This window comes from Halichoerus grypus, chromosome 10 (assembly GCF_964656455.1).
Source record: "Halichoerus grypus chromosome 10, mHalGry1.hap1.1, whole genome shotgun sequence".
Classification (NCBI taxonomy): Eukaryota; Metazoa; Chordata; class Mammalia; order Carnivora; family Phocidae; genus Halichoerus; species Halichoerus grypus.
In genome coordinates, this window is record NC_135721.1 from 113,239,463 (window position 1) to 113,250,854 (window position 11,392).

At 52.3% G+C, this 11,392-nt stretch overlaps 1 long non-coding RNA gene across 2 annotated transcripts in view; it reads left to right on the forward strand.

The window, feature by feature from the left end:
* Window positions 1-8: 8 nt before the first annotated feature.
* Window positions 9-11,392, forward strand: part of LOC118554353 (uncharacterized) — a 120,301-nt gene continuing 108,917 nt past the window's right edge. For both annotated transcript variants that reach the window (XR_013441999.1, XR_004926445.2), the window contains exons 1-3: window positions 9-258; window positions 586-641; window positions 3,396-3,638. This is a non-coding gene — a long non-coding RNA (uncharacterized LOC118554353). The remainder of the gene's footprint in view (window positions 259-585; window positions 642-3,395; window positions 3,639-11,392) is intronic.

Genomic DNA, 11,392 nt, shown 5'->3' on the forward strand with positions numbered 1-11,392 from the left:
GCTCCGCCGCCACCGCAGCCGCGCCGCCCGCGAGCTTTAACCCCGGCCGGGCCGTACCACTCTGCGCAGGCGGCGGGGGCGGCCGCCGGGGCGAGCGCGTGTCCCCCCCCCGCCCGGAAGTGGTCCGGCCCCGCGCTCCCCGCGGGCTGCGCGCTGCAGACCGCGCGGGACTCGGGCTGTCCGCCGGGGGGCGCCCCGCAGCCTCCCCTCCGCCGCGCCGCGTGCCGGAGTGGAAGCGCCCGGGCGGGCTGACTCAGGGTGAGTCTGCAGGTCGCGGGGCGGGAGGGGCGCGGCTGACGCGGAGGCCCGGGTGACTCAGGCCCGCGGCGGGGGCGGGGGCGGGGACGAGGGGGGCGGCCGGACCTACCCGGCGAGGATGAGTCGGCAAAACCCGCGGTGCTCGGCGGCCCCGGCCGTCGGAGCAGTAGCCGGAATGGCCAAGGAAGCGATACCAATACCGACAAGAGTAAAACTACGAATCTGGTGCTGTCAGGCGCTGTTCGGAACCCTTTGCATGGGTATTAACTTATTTCCGTCTCCAAACAACCCCGCAAGATAGGTGTGATCATTATTCCCTTTTTACAGATGAGAAGACTGAGGCACAGCGAGCTTTAAGTGATTCGCCCAAGGTCACGGAGCTAGTAAGTGGCTGAGCCAGGCAGGGTTCAAATCCAGGCTGTCTCACTCCAGAGTACATTCTGTACCTCACTGCTGGCTGCCTCTGTTCAGCCAAAGTAACTGTCACAAGGAGCCTTCTGGAATGCTGCTGACAGTGTGTGGGCACTGCCCTAAGCATGCCCACTAACTCTCTCATCGCATCCTCACAGCACCACTAAGACGTAGAATTATTGAACTGCTTGTCCAAGGTAGGGCAGCTGAAAATGAAAGTCATCTGAGCCTTATAGCCCAGGACCACTTAGCCACCAACACCTGCTTACAGATGTGGACACTGAGGCTGAGGAGGGGGTGGGGTGGGGTGGGGTGGGTGGTGGTGGTAGTGATGACTTGGGTCCAGACATGCTGAGTGCCAGCCCCACTCTCTCCCATTCAAAGTCCTCTGTCCTCTGAGGCCCAGGTTCAGCACCCAGCATCCTCTGGGGCCAGGGGGAGGTAGGCAGAGCCTCCTGGTTTACTTATTTATTTATTTTTTAAAGATTTTATTTATTTGACAGAGAGAGAGAGATAGCAAGAGCAGGAACACAGCAAGGGGAGTGGAACAGGGAGAAGCCGAGAAGCAGGCTTCCCGCGGAGCAGGGAGCCCCATGCGGGGCTCGATCCCAGGACCCTGGGATCATGACCTGAGCCGAAGGCAGACACTTAACGACTGAGCCACCCAGGCGCCCCAGAGGCTCCTGGTTTAAATTCCAGCTGTTTATCAGCATCCATGGCAACATTAGGACTTTGGCACAGATTTGCCTGGGTTTGGATCCCACTGGGCCACTGCCTAGCTGTGTGGTCTCAGGCAAGTTGCTTAACCTCTCTGAGCCTCAGCGTTCTCTTCTGTTAAAATGGTTATGGGGAGATTTTGGGAACATTTGGAGATAATGGCTGATGGAGGGCAAAGTGGGGGGTAAATCAGTGCTTCCACAGCAGTAACCAAGGAATGTGACTGGTTTTATCATGAACACCCAGAGTGCTGAAGGAGAGGCCCTATTTGACTGAGAGCATCAGGAAAGGCTCCGTGGGGGAGAGGCATTCAAACTGGAACTTGTGGCTTGGTCCTGGGGAGGGAGAGGGAAGAAGCAGGTGTAGGCTTTGGAGTCACTTGAATGGTGTGGATTTCAATCCTGGCTCCACCACGTACTAAATCGTGTGACTTGAGGGTGTGTGTGTGTGTGTGTGTGTGTTGGGGGGGCTAACTCGCCTTCTCTTGCCTCAGTTTCTTCTCTGGATTGCCAGGGAGAGTGAGAGTAATGCATGAAGTGTTTAGAAAGGTACGTGGCACATGCATGGTGTTGAATGGAAGGTAGACATGAAGGACATTCCAGCCAGAAGCACAGCTCTAGCAAAAGCGAGGAGGTTGGATGGTCTCAGACCTGGCTGAAAACAGGCCTATCTGGTAAATACAGGCTTATCTGGTTTGGTTGTCCTCCTCTTCACCCTGGTTGGCATCTGCATGGGGAATGCATATCACCGTCTTAACTGGAGAAAACCAGAGGTGGTACCCACTGTGGGGAGGGGAGCTTGCTGCATGGACTAGTTACTGACACTTTCTGTACCTGAACTCATTACCCTTTCTGATGAGCAATACTGCGCGTCACTCAAAGTTGTTATGGGTGTGAATTGTGAGGGTTCGCTTAAGTGCTCCATGCTTTGTGTAATGCCCCATTTTGCCATTGTAGGCAGTAGGTTCTTAGTTTTTCATCCTCTGTATTCTGGTTTTTAATCCTCAAGCTTGCCCCCTTGCAGTCCCAAGATGGCTGCTGTAGCTCCAAGCATCACATCACTATACAACAACTTTCAAAGGCAGAACTTAGGACATCCCTTTGTGCTTCTTTTTAAGAGTGAAGAAAGCTTTACTCACCATTCCTTACCCCTCCACTCCTTGCCCACGAGCCTTTTCCTCTTATCTCATTGGCAAGAATTATATCACATGTCTGTGCCCAAACCAATCCTTGGCAAGGGGAGTGGAATTACCACGATTGGCTTAGCTTAATTGGCACTAACCTCTGGGTTCAGGAGGGTCCACTGACCCTGAAGTTCATGGCCCCTGACTGCTGAACAGAACTAGCAAAGTCTGGGGGCGCCTGGTGGCTCAGTGAGTTAAGCGTCTGACTCGATTTCGGCTCAGGTCATGATCTCAGGATCATGAGATCCAGCCCCTCATCAGGCTCTGTGCTCAGCGGGGAGTCTGCTTGGGATTCGCTCTCTCTGTCCCTCTGCCCCTCCCCCCTGTGTACATTTGTGCTCTTTCTCAAATAAATAAATAAATCTTAAAAAAAAAAAAAAAAGAACTAGCAAGGCCTGGTAGCTGTAACCTAGTTTTCCTATGGGGAACCTTCTTTCCCCACTATCAGAATTGTGTTGGGGGACAGATGCCATGGTGGGGTAGATGGACCCCCACCTGGATGGACCCTGACCAGACCTGCCCAATCGGCAATTCCATTATATTGGCCCATCTGTCCTTAAACCAATAAGACGGAGAAAAGCCTCTCGTTGGAAGTAGGTTGAAGGACCTTCCACTGGGGCCAATGGAAGCCTGGAACTGGAAGTTGGAGAGGTTCTGGCATCTACACGATATCCTTGTGTTTTTGTTTGGATTCTCCCAAAAGTAGATGCTGAGACAGGGACTGTGTGCAGGTAGTTTATTTGGGAAATATTCTAGTTATTACCACTGCAAAACAAACCACTCCAAAATGCAGTGGCATAAAATAACCACTTTACTATCCTCACAGAGTCTGTGGGTCAAGAATTCAGACAGGACGCAGCGGGGACTGCTTGTCTCTTCTCCACAATGTCTGGGCCATCATCCAGGTGACTCAACAGCGGGGAGTGACTTGATGGCCGGGGCTGGAATCATCTGGAGGTGACTTCCATTATGCATCTGTTGGATGGTACGGCCTGTCAGCCAGGACACCTACATGTGGCCTCTCCATGTGGCCTGGGCTTCCTCATGGCATGGCGGCTGGCTTCTAAGAGTGAGTGTCCCAAGAGAACCTGGCAGAAACTTCATGGCCTTTTCCAATCTAGTCTTGGAAGTCATATAGCATCATTTCTGCAGTGTTCTATTTGCGGGAGCTGTCACAAGAATTTTCCTCCCCCCACCCCCCCACCCCCACCCCCACCCCCCCCGGCTCAAGGGAAGGGGACAGAGACTCTGTCTCTTGATGGAAGGAATAGCAAGGTTCTAAAAGAGCTTGTGGGTGGAGGTGTTGTGGCCATCTTTGGAACACACATCTACTGTAGGAGGCGATGCCAGGAAGTACTGGGGAAAAGAGAAATGCCAATAAAGGGTACGCTGATGAGCACGTTAACTTGGTGGGCAAGTGGGGCTCACTCCTGCTAGGGACTCTCTGAAGAAGCATTATGCATCAGAATTGTCCCCCTGAGGGACAGGGGGCTGGGTATTTATTCACTGACTCCTGCCCCTCACTGGTTGAGGGTGGCCTGAGGATGTTACATTTCTGCCATTGTTGACTGCTCTGTACTCAAACTAAGCAAGCGTCTGAGGACAGAGGATGAAGCTGCCTGCTTAGAGTATGACCTCAGAGGTGGTCCAAGGGAGTTAGGGGCAGGACATCAATAAATTCCTTTTCTGTCCAGACCAGCCAGAGTCCACGTTTGTTGTCTGCCGCCAAAATCTCTGACTACCTGCTCCCCCCATCTTGCTCCTGGGCTCTCTACTCCTCCCCTTCTCTTTCATTTTTGACAAAGAATCTCATGCAGCAGGCATTTGGGTCTACAGAGGAATTTTCTAAGTGTTTGGGAAGAGGGAAGGATTTCCTCTTCCCATAAAGGTGCCATAAAACGAACATTAAATTTTAGATTCCCCCACCCCTGAAGTGCTCTTGCCCATTTCTACGTCCAGGATCCTGCCATGTTGCTTGGTCCCATTCTCTCTTTCTGTTTTCCTCTCCATTTTCTGTCACTTCTACCAACCCTTGAGTTTCCTGTTCTTATTTTAGGCAGAAAGTTTGCCTTTGTCTTCTGCAGCTTCGGTGCCTGCTGAAGAACCCCCATCTCCGTGGGGTCTTGAGACAGCTTCACACCACAACTGCTTCTCGTCGTCACAGGATGGCTGCCGGCGCCACCCAGGGCAACCTCTTTCCTCGCTTATGTCTTAGCTCAGGTCGTTATACCAAAATACCACAGATGGGGTGGCTTACACAATAAACATTTGTTTCCCACAGTCCTGGGGGCTGGAAGTCCGGGATCAAGGAGTGATGAACCTCTTCCTGGTTCACAGACTGCTGTCTTCTTGCTGCTGTCCTGTGGTGGAAGGGCGAGGGAGCTCTCTGGGCTCTCTGCCTGTAGGAATGCTCGCTTATCACATTCATGAGGGCCCTGCCTCCCACAAGCCCCACCTCTGCATGCCACCACACTGAGGATTAGCCTTCCACATATGAATTTTAGGGGGACACAGGCTCAGTCCATAGCAGTTCACATCCAGTTGGAGAGGGACCCCCAACCCTTGCCCCAGCGATGATGGAATTAAAGCTTTTCCCTCCAGTCTGATTGAGTTAGCTTGAGTCAGGGTTAAGAATGTTCTCCAGGGACTGGCCCTGTGTGAGCTGTTTAAGCATGGGTGCTGGAGCCTGTCACCCACTGGGATGACTGGGATTGGCCCAGAGGAGACCAGCCAGCCACACCCCTGAGGTCAGCCTTCTTTGAGCCACCCAGAGGGGCTCAGTGGTGGGTGGATGTCTGGACAGATGTGAGGGTTGTTGATGAGGAGAGGGGGGAGTAAAAGTCTGGGTGTCAGTGTCCGGTCCTCTTGACCCACCTTTGATTTCAACAGAAGTTGTGGTGGGAGGTTCTGTGCAAGCCCTGCCAGCTTCCCAGCCCAAGGGCCCTGTGTTGTCCACATTTTCCATCTCTGTGGGAGCTTTGCTTATTCACAAGCATATCCCAGAGATGTTAAGGTATTCACTGATGGGGACAAGAGCTAGTGAGTAAAAGCCAGTCTTCCACTGTCACAGGTGGACAATTGTGAGAGGTGTTCCAAACCATTTGGAACTTTCCAGACCCTTTTTAGAGACCAGCAGTACCCAGCCGTGTTGTTGCAGCAGTGGGCTCACTAACACCCCCTTCTGTCTTATTCTTCTTGCCTCCCACTCCTGGTTCCTGGAATCACCTCCCAGAGGAACCACCTGCACTCAAGTCTCTGGCTCTGCTACCAGGGGTGGGGGGCAAGGAGGCAAAACTAGGTCATCCCCAATAGTTCTGCCCCTTGCCTGGGTTAAAATGACACATCTCTTGCTAGATATGTGACTTAGGGCCACTCACCTGTCTGTGCCTCAGTTTCCTAACCTGCAAAATGGCCATAACGATGGCATCTAATTCGTAGGGTTGTTGGAAGAATGAAAAGAGATGATGTAGGTAAAGTCCTTAGAACAGTGCGCAACACACTGTAAGTGCTCAATAAATATGAGCCGTTTGATTACATTTTGAATTAATAATAGATCTTGAAGGTCTCTCCGTGCTTGTGCTTCCAGACTCATCTCAGTGTATTAGCCAAGATTCTTGTTTGCAAGTGAGGAAAGCCAAAGTGAATTAGCTTAATGAAAATGGGGACATTTGGCTCCCATGACGCTGGGGTGAAGCTGGGCCTCAGGGAAAAGTGGGTTCAGAGACTTTGTCTCTCACTCGGCACAGGGATTACCTCTGTATGACAGGAACGTGGCTGTCAGCAGGGATTATGTTTGGCTTTTAGCAAGAGAAGCCTGACAAGAGAGGTTTAAAACACACTAAAGCATAAGCTTTCACGGAAAAGAAAAAGAAAAGAGTCGGGCTTTTATTCTCAAAGTCACCTTCTGGATAAGATTGATGCTGAAGTGGTAGAGAAGTGGAAAGGCAAAAGGACATGACCCCCTCCTTTTTAGGGGGCTGTCTCAGAAGTCCCATGTAACACTTTCCCTGGCATGTGTTTGGTCAGAATTTGGTCCCATGGCCACCCTGGCCGCAAGGGCAGCTGGGATATGTAGTCTCCATTCCGTGTGGCAGTGTGCACAGCTAAAATTGGAGTGCTCTTACTAAGGAAAGAGAGAAGGCATAATGATAAGTAGCTAGCTGGTCTTATGACTCAGAGAGACGGAGAGAGGAAATTTCCAAATTCTAGTCAGATGCTCACATTTGAACCAATCAGCTATGGCCATGAGGGACAGAGACTTTTTTTTAAAGCATAAGCTACCATTATTGATTATGACTTAAATGTATGTAGTTCATTAAAAAATAATTATCATTCATCTGCTATTGGCTAGGCATTGTGCTAGACCTAGAGGATTTAGTGATGAGCAAAAAGACACTTCATTCTCAGTCTCATGAAGTTTATAGTCTAGTGGAGGAGACAGATAATGACCAAATGATCACATGGATTAATGGAAAAGTGTACCCTGATGGTAAGTGCTGTAAATGAACAGCACGTGGCCCCTGAGGAAGTGACGACACAGCTGGGGGATGAAGGATGGAAAAGGCATTAACTAGTAAGGGTGGTAGTGATAGCAATGCAGATGGAGTACATTACTGGTGGAGAGAGTAGTTTATGCAAAGGCCCTGTGGCAGGAGAGAGCAAAAGTGCTGAAAAGAGGCAGCTGGTCACACAGTTGAAGATTCAGCTGGAATGATGGAAAGAGCCACGCCAGAGAAGGCTTTAAAAGTCATCCTAAGCACGTTCCACTCCCTCTCTCCCCACAGAGGAGGTCACTGAAGTGCTTTAAGCAGGGAAGTGGGGGTGGTGGGTGGTAGTGACACGATCAGAGAAGATCCTGCATTTTTGAAAAGAACACTGTAGCTGCTGTGAAGAGAGGAAGGGAGGTGGGGGAGGCAGAATGGATCCAGAGAGACCAGTGAGAAGGCCGGTCCTGGGAAGAGATGATGGTAGCTATGGACTAGGGGGGGCGCACTGAGATCATGGAGAGGAACAATCACCGGAAGCTGGTGTCCGACTAGATGCTAGGATGGGGAGACAGAGGTGGGAGAGATGACTTCTGGGTTTTGTTGGCTGCAAGACTGGATGGGTGCTGGTGCCATTCAAGGAGGTGGGGGAACCCTGGAGAAGCACAAGGCAGCCTCAGACTTGGCTAGTCTGTGCTGTTGGGGTACCGGAGTGGAGGGGGCCTGCAGGCAGATACGGATTTGCAGCTTGGAGAGGAGGCTGGAATTGGAAATGTAAATCTGCGAATCTGCCTGTGGGTGGAAATTGAAGCCATGGGTTTCAGGAGAGTACAGTGAGAGGAGGAGAGTCTAGGAGAGAACCCTGTGGAACACAAAGCATACAAGGAGGAGCAGGAACTTGGGTATAGGAACGTGAGTCCGCCAGGTCGCTAGGTGGAGCAGCCAGACAGGTATGAGGAGAACCAGAGCTGAGTCATGGAGGTCTTTGAGAGAATTGTGAAAAGCAGCCTGGAATGCCTGGCCAGTTGAGGTGCTGAGGGCTGCGGGTAACGGGCCCGATCCAGCTGACTTAAACAAATAAAGACACTCATGTCCCACACCATGAAGTCTAGAGGCAGCATACTGAGTGGGCTTAGGGCGGTTTTTTCGGCATTCCCTGATGTCATCCGGGATATGGGCTTTTTCCGTCCCTCCGCTTTGTTCTCCAGGGTGTGGGCTTCAGGCGAAGGCTGGTTCCCTTCATGGTCACAAGATGACATGCTTCCCTGTTCACGTTCAGGGGGAAGAGAGACTTGGCTTCCTTTCTCTTAAAGGAGAGGGAGAAGCGAACTTTCCTGAAAGCTTCCAGTGAGCCTCTCCTTAAGCTTCTTTGGCCAGAATTGAGTCATAGACCCATTTATCAACCCACGGGGGACGGGATTACTCTTCGACCAGTCAGGACCACCCCTTAAGCTGATGTTCAGTTCCCAGACTGCATGGCTGCCAATCAAGGAGGGAAGGACAGGAGGTAGAGAGTGGGTACCCAGCAGCCATTCCCACCTCCCTCAAGGGTGCCTTCTGTATTGTTTGTTGCAGAGTTAAAAACTCCATTTCTCAGACTTCCCTGCAGCAAGGATAATGACAGTGAATTGGGCTTGGCCAGTTAGATGCACTTCTGTGGAGTTTGGATGGTGGAAGTGGGCAGGCGCCATTTTCTTAGTGCCTTGTCTCTGGCTGCGGGCAAGGTGGTCGTGGAGCCCCAAGTTTTCTGTACCGATGGTCCAGTGTTGAGCCGCCAGCACAGTGGGAGACAGGAGACAGTTTGAAAGGCAGTGGCAGGGGCCTCCTGATTCCTGGGTCCCACTGATAGTGCTGTGTTCCTGAACTCAGTAGTTCCAGTGAGCTGCCTGATGCCCCTGGCTGGTTTTGGAAGAGGCGGCAGCTCCCCTGGTGGGCCAGTTCTGTGGGGATGTTCTAGGGAGTCCAGCTGAGGGCTCTCCCCTTCAGTCCTTCCCGCAATTTTGTCAGCAGCCAGTTCCCTGTGTTAAGCACTTTCTGCTTTAAGGGGATTTAATACAGGGAATGAGATGTTTATAAAATATGGGTCTGGAGTGGGTTCTGCCCCCTGGATCTGAAGCAGATGTAAGTGATGCAACCTCAGATCAGAAGCAATGTGTAGCCACAGAAGACCGTGTGTGGCTGGCGAGGGAAGGCAACAGGTTCCTGGGCTCCTCAAAGCCCCATTGGAGATTTGGTGTGTGGGGGCGCAAACTGCTCTCATTGCTGGGGTCATGTAGCACATCGCTCAGATTATAGCTGCCTGTCCAGGGGTATGTGAAGAGAAAGGCAGATGAGCACCGGTTGAAGGTCTAAAAGTCGAGTGTACTGCTCACAAAAGGAGGAATCCCAAAAGATGGCCCCAGGGGAGATGGAGTTCCAGCCTGCAGCCTGGCATCCAGCCCTCAAAGCACATGGGCCTCACCTCTCAGTGGGTCCATGCTGGGGGGTGGAGTTAAGTGGCATGTTGTGATGGTCCCCAGTGAGGTTTTTAGTAAGGCAAGGACCTATTTGTATTTTGAAAGATCACCAAGGTAGCTGGCAAGGAGGATGGAGTGGCTGTTCAACATCTTCCTGAACACTTTTGAAGACAAGTCGTTCACTGGCTCTAGGGGCAGCTTACTGTTTTGGGACAACTTTGCCTGCCCAGCTGAAGTTGACCGTTTTGCATGCATGTACTTGCTCAGGTGTGACCAATAGGGCTGGCCCAAAACTCGGCCAAAGCAGCAGGGGATGAAATGGGGAAGAATTAGGGGTTGTAAACTGGCTGTCAAGAGACAAATCTGGCTCACGGTTGTAATTTGTTTGGCAGGTTTAGTTAACTTGAATTCTCTAAGGTGAGACACAATCTTTCCTGTTAGTCACAGGTTCCAACATTCCCTAATGTCTTAAAGGAACCTGCTTCATTCATGCTATTAATCTGGTTCTTGAAATCTTTGAGTTTGCAACATCAGTATTTGAGGAATATTTAGGACTGAGGATGCCTGGGACTCTGTGGATGTCAAAGGATACCCTCACCCCCCCCCCCCCGAGTGTGTGACCCTTGGTGGCAGCTACAGGGTGGTCAGGCTAGAGGGAGGGAAATGGAGTGGAAAAAAATCTAGCTGCAATCAAGAAGATTAATATGTTTTAAAAAATGTAAAAAGGAAAAAAGAAAATCCAGCTGCCGCCCCTGCCCACACCCCTCCCCAGTGACAAGATCTAGAGGCGCTGGTGAGTGGCCAAAGTCCCTTTAATATCCCTGAATTGTGTTACAAGTAATACTGCTGGAGGTGAGGAAGGATGGGGGTCTGGGGTGCGAGATAGGGGAGGAGGAAGAGGGAGGGGGAGCGCCAAGCGCTCATACAAAATATGGCCAAAAGGCTTAGCATGCATGGAAAATTATTGCTGTCGGAAGTTCCTATTTACAGGGTCAACACCCTCCGTAATTGCTTCTGCGACCCCTCTCCCTCCCCCCATCCCTGCTACCTCCCTTCCCCGGGGCGGGCCGGGAGCTGAGAAGCCCTAGAGAAGTGCCCCTGCTCCCGCGGCTCCTCCAGTCTCCACCCTCCTTTGTGGCTGGGTGGGGAGAGAGGGAGGGTCGGAGAGTCCAGGACTCCTGCCCCCAGAGCTGGGCGCCTAGTGATGGGGCAGAGGCGTGTGCTTAATTAAAGCAGAGGGGGCCAGGGCCCGTGAACGTGGAGGTGTGTGCTTCGGTCCTCGCCCGGGCATGCAAAAGCGCGGCGGGGGAGGTAGTGGCGGCCACCGGGGGGGCAGCTGGCAGCCCCGGCCCCTCTGCCCGGGAGAGTTGCATAGACGTGGCCGGGAGGGAGCGCTCCTCCCGGGAGCGGAGCGGGCCGGAGGCCCCAGCGGGGTCCGGGGCTCAGTCGGTCCCTGGAACCTGGGGTCCCTCGAGAAGAGGAATAAATAGGAAACAAATCGAGGAGACTCCTCTCTCCGGTCTCCCTGGAGTGGGAGTGGAAGGCTCAGGAGGGCGAGGACCTGCCCCATGACTGGACCTCCTCATACCCCTCACCCCCCAAGTTGAGGGTCAGCAGGCTATCCCTCCCATTCTCGTGCCCCCTTCTCCAGCGAGTTCAGGCTCTGATGAGGGTGAGGCTTCTCCCTCACTCACCAAGAGGGGGTGTGTGTGTGTGGTGGGGGGACAGCCTTTTATGGCCTTTGCTGTCCCTCTCCTTGCCTGGTTCCCTGACCTCCCAGTCCAGCTGGGGAAGCCAGACCATCCCTGGGTGAGGCCAAGAGAGTAAATATAATAATAAATAGATAAATAATAAATAAACAAATAAATAACTGGAGAGGCCCA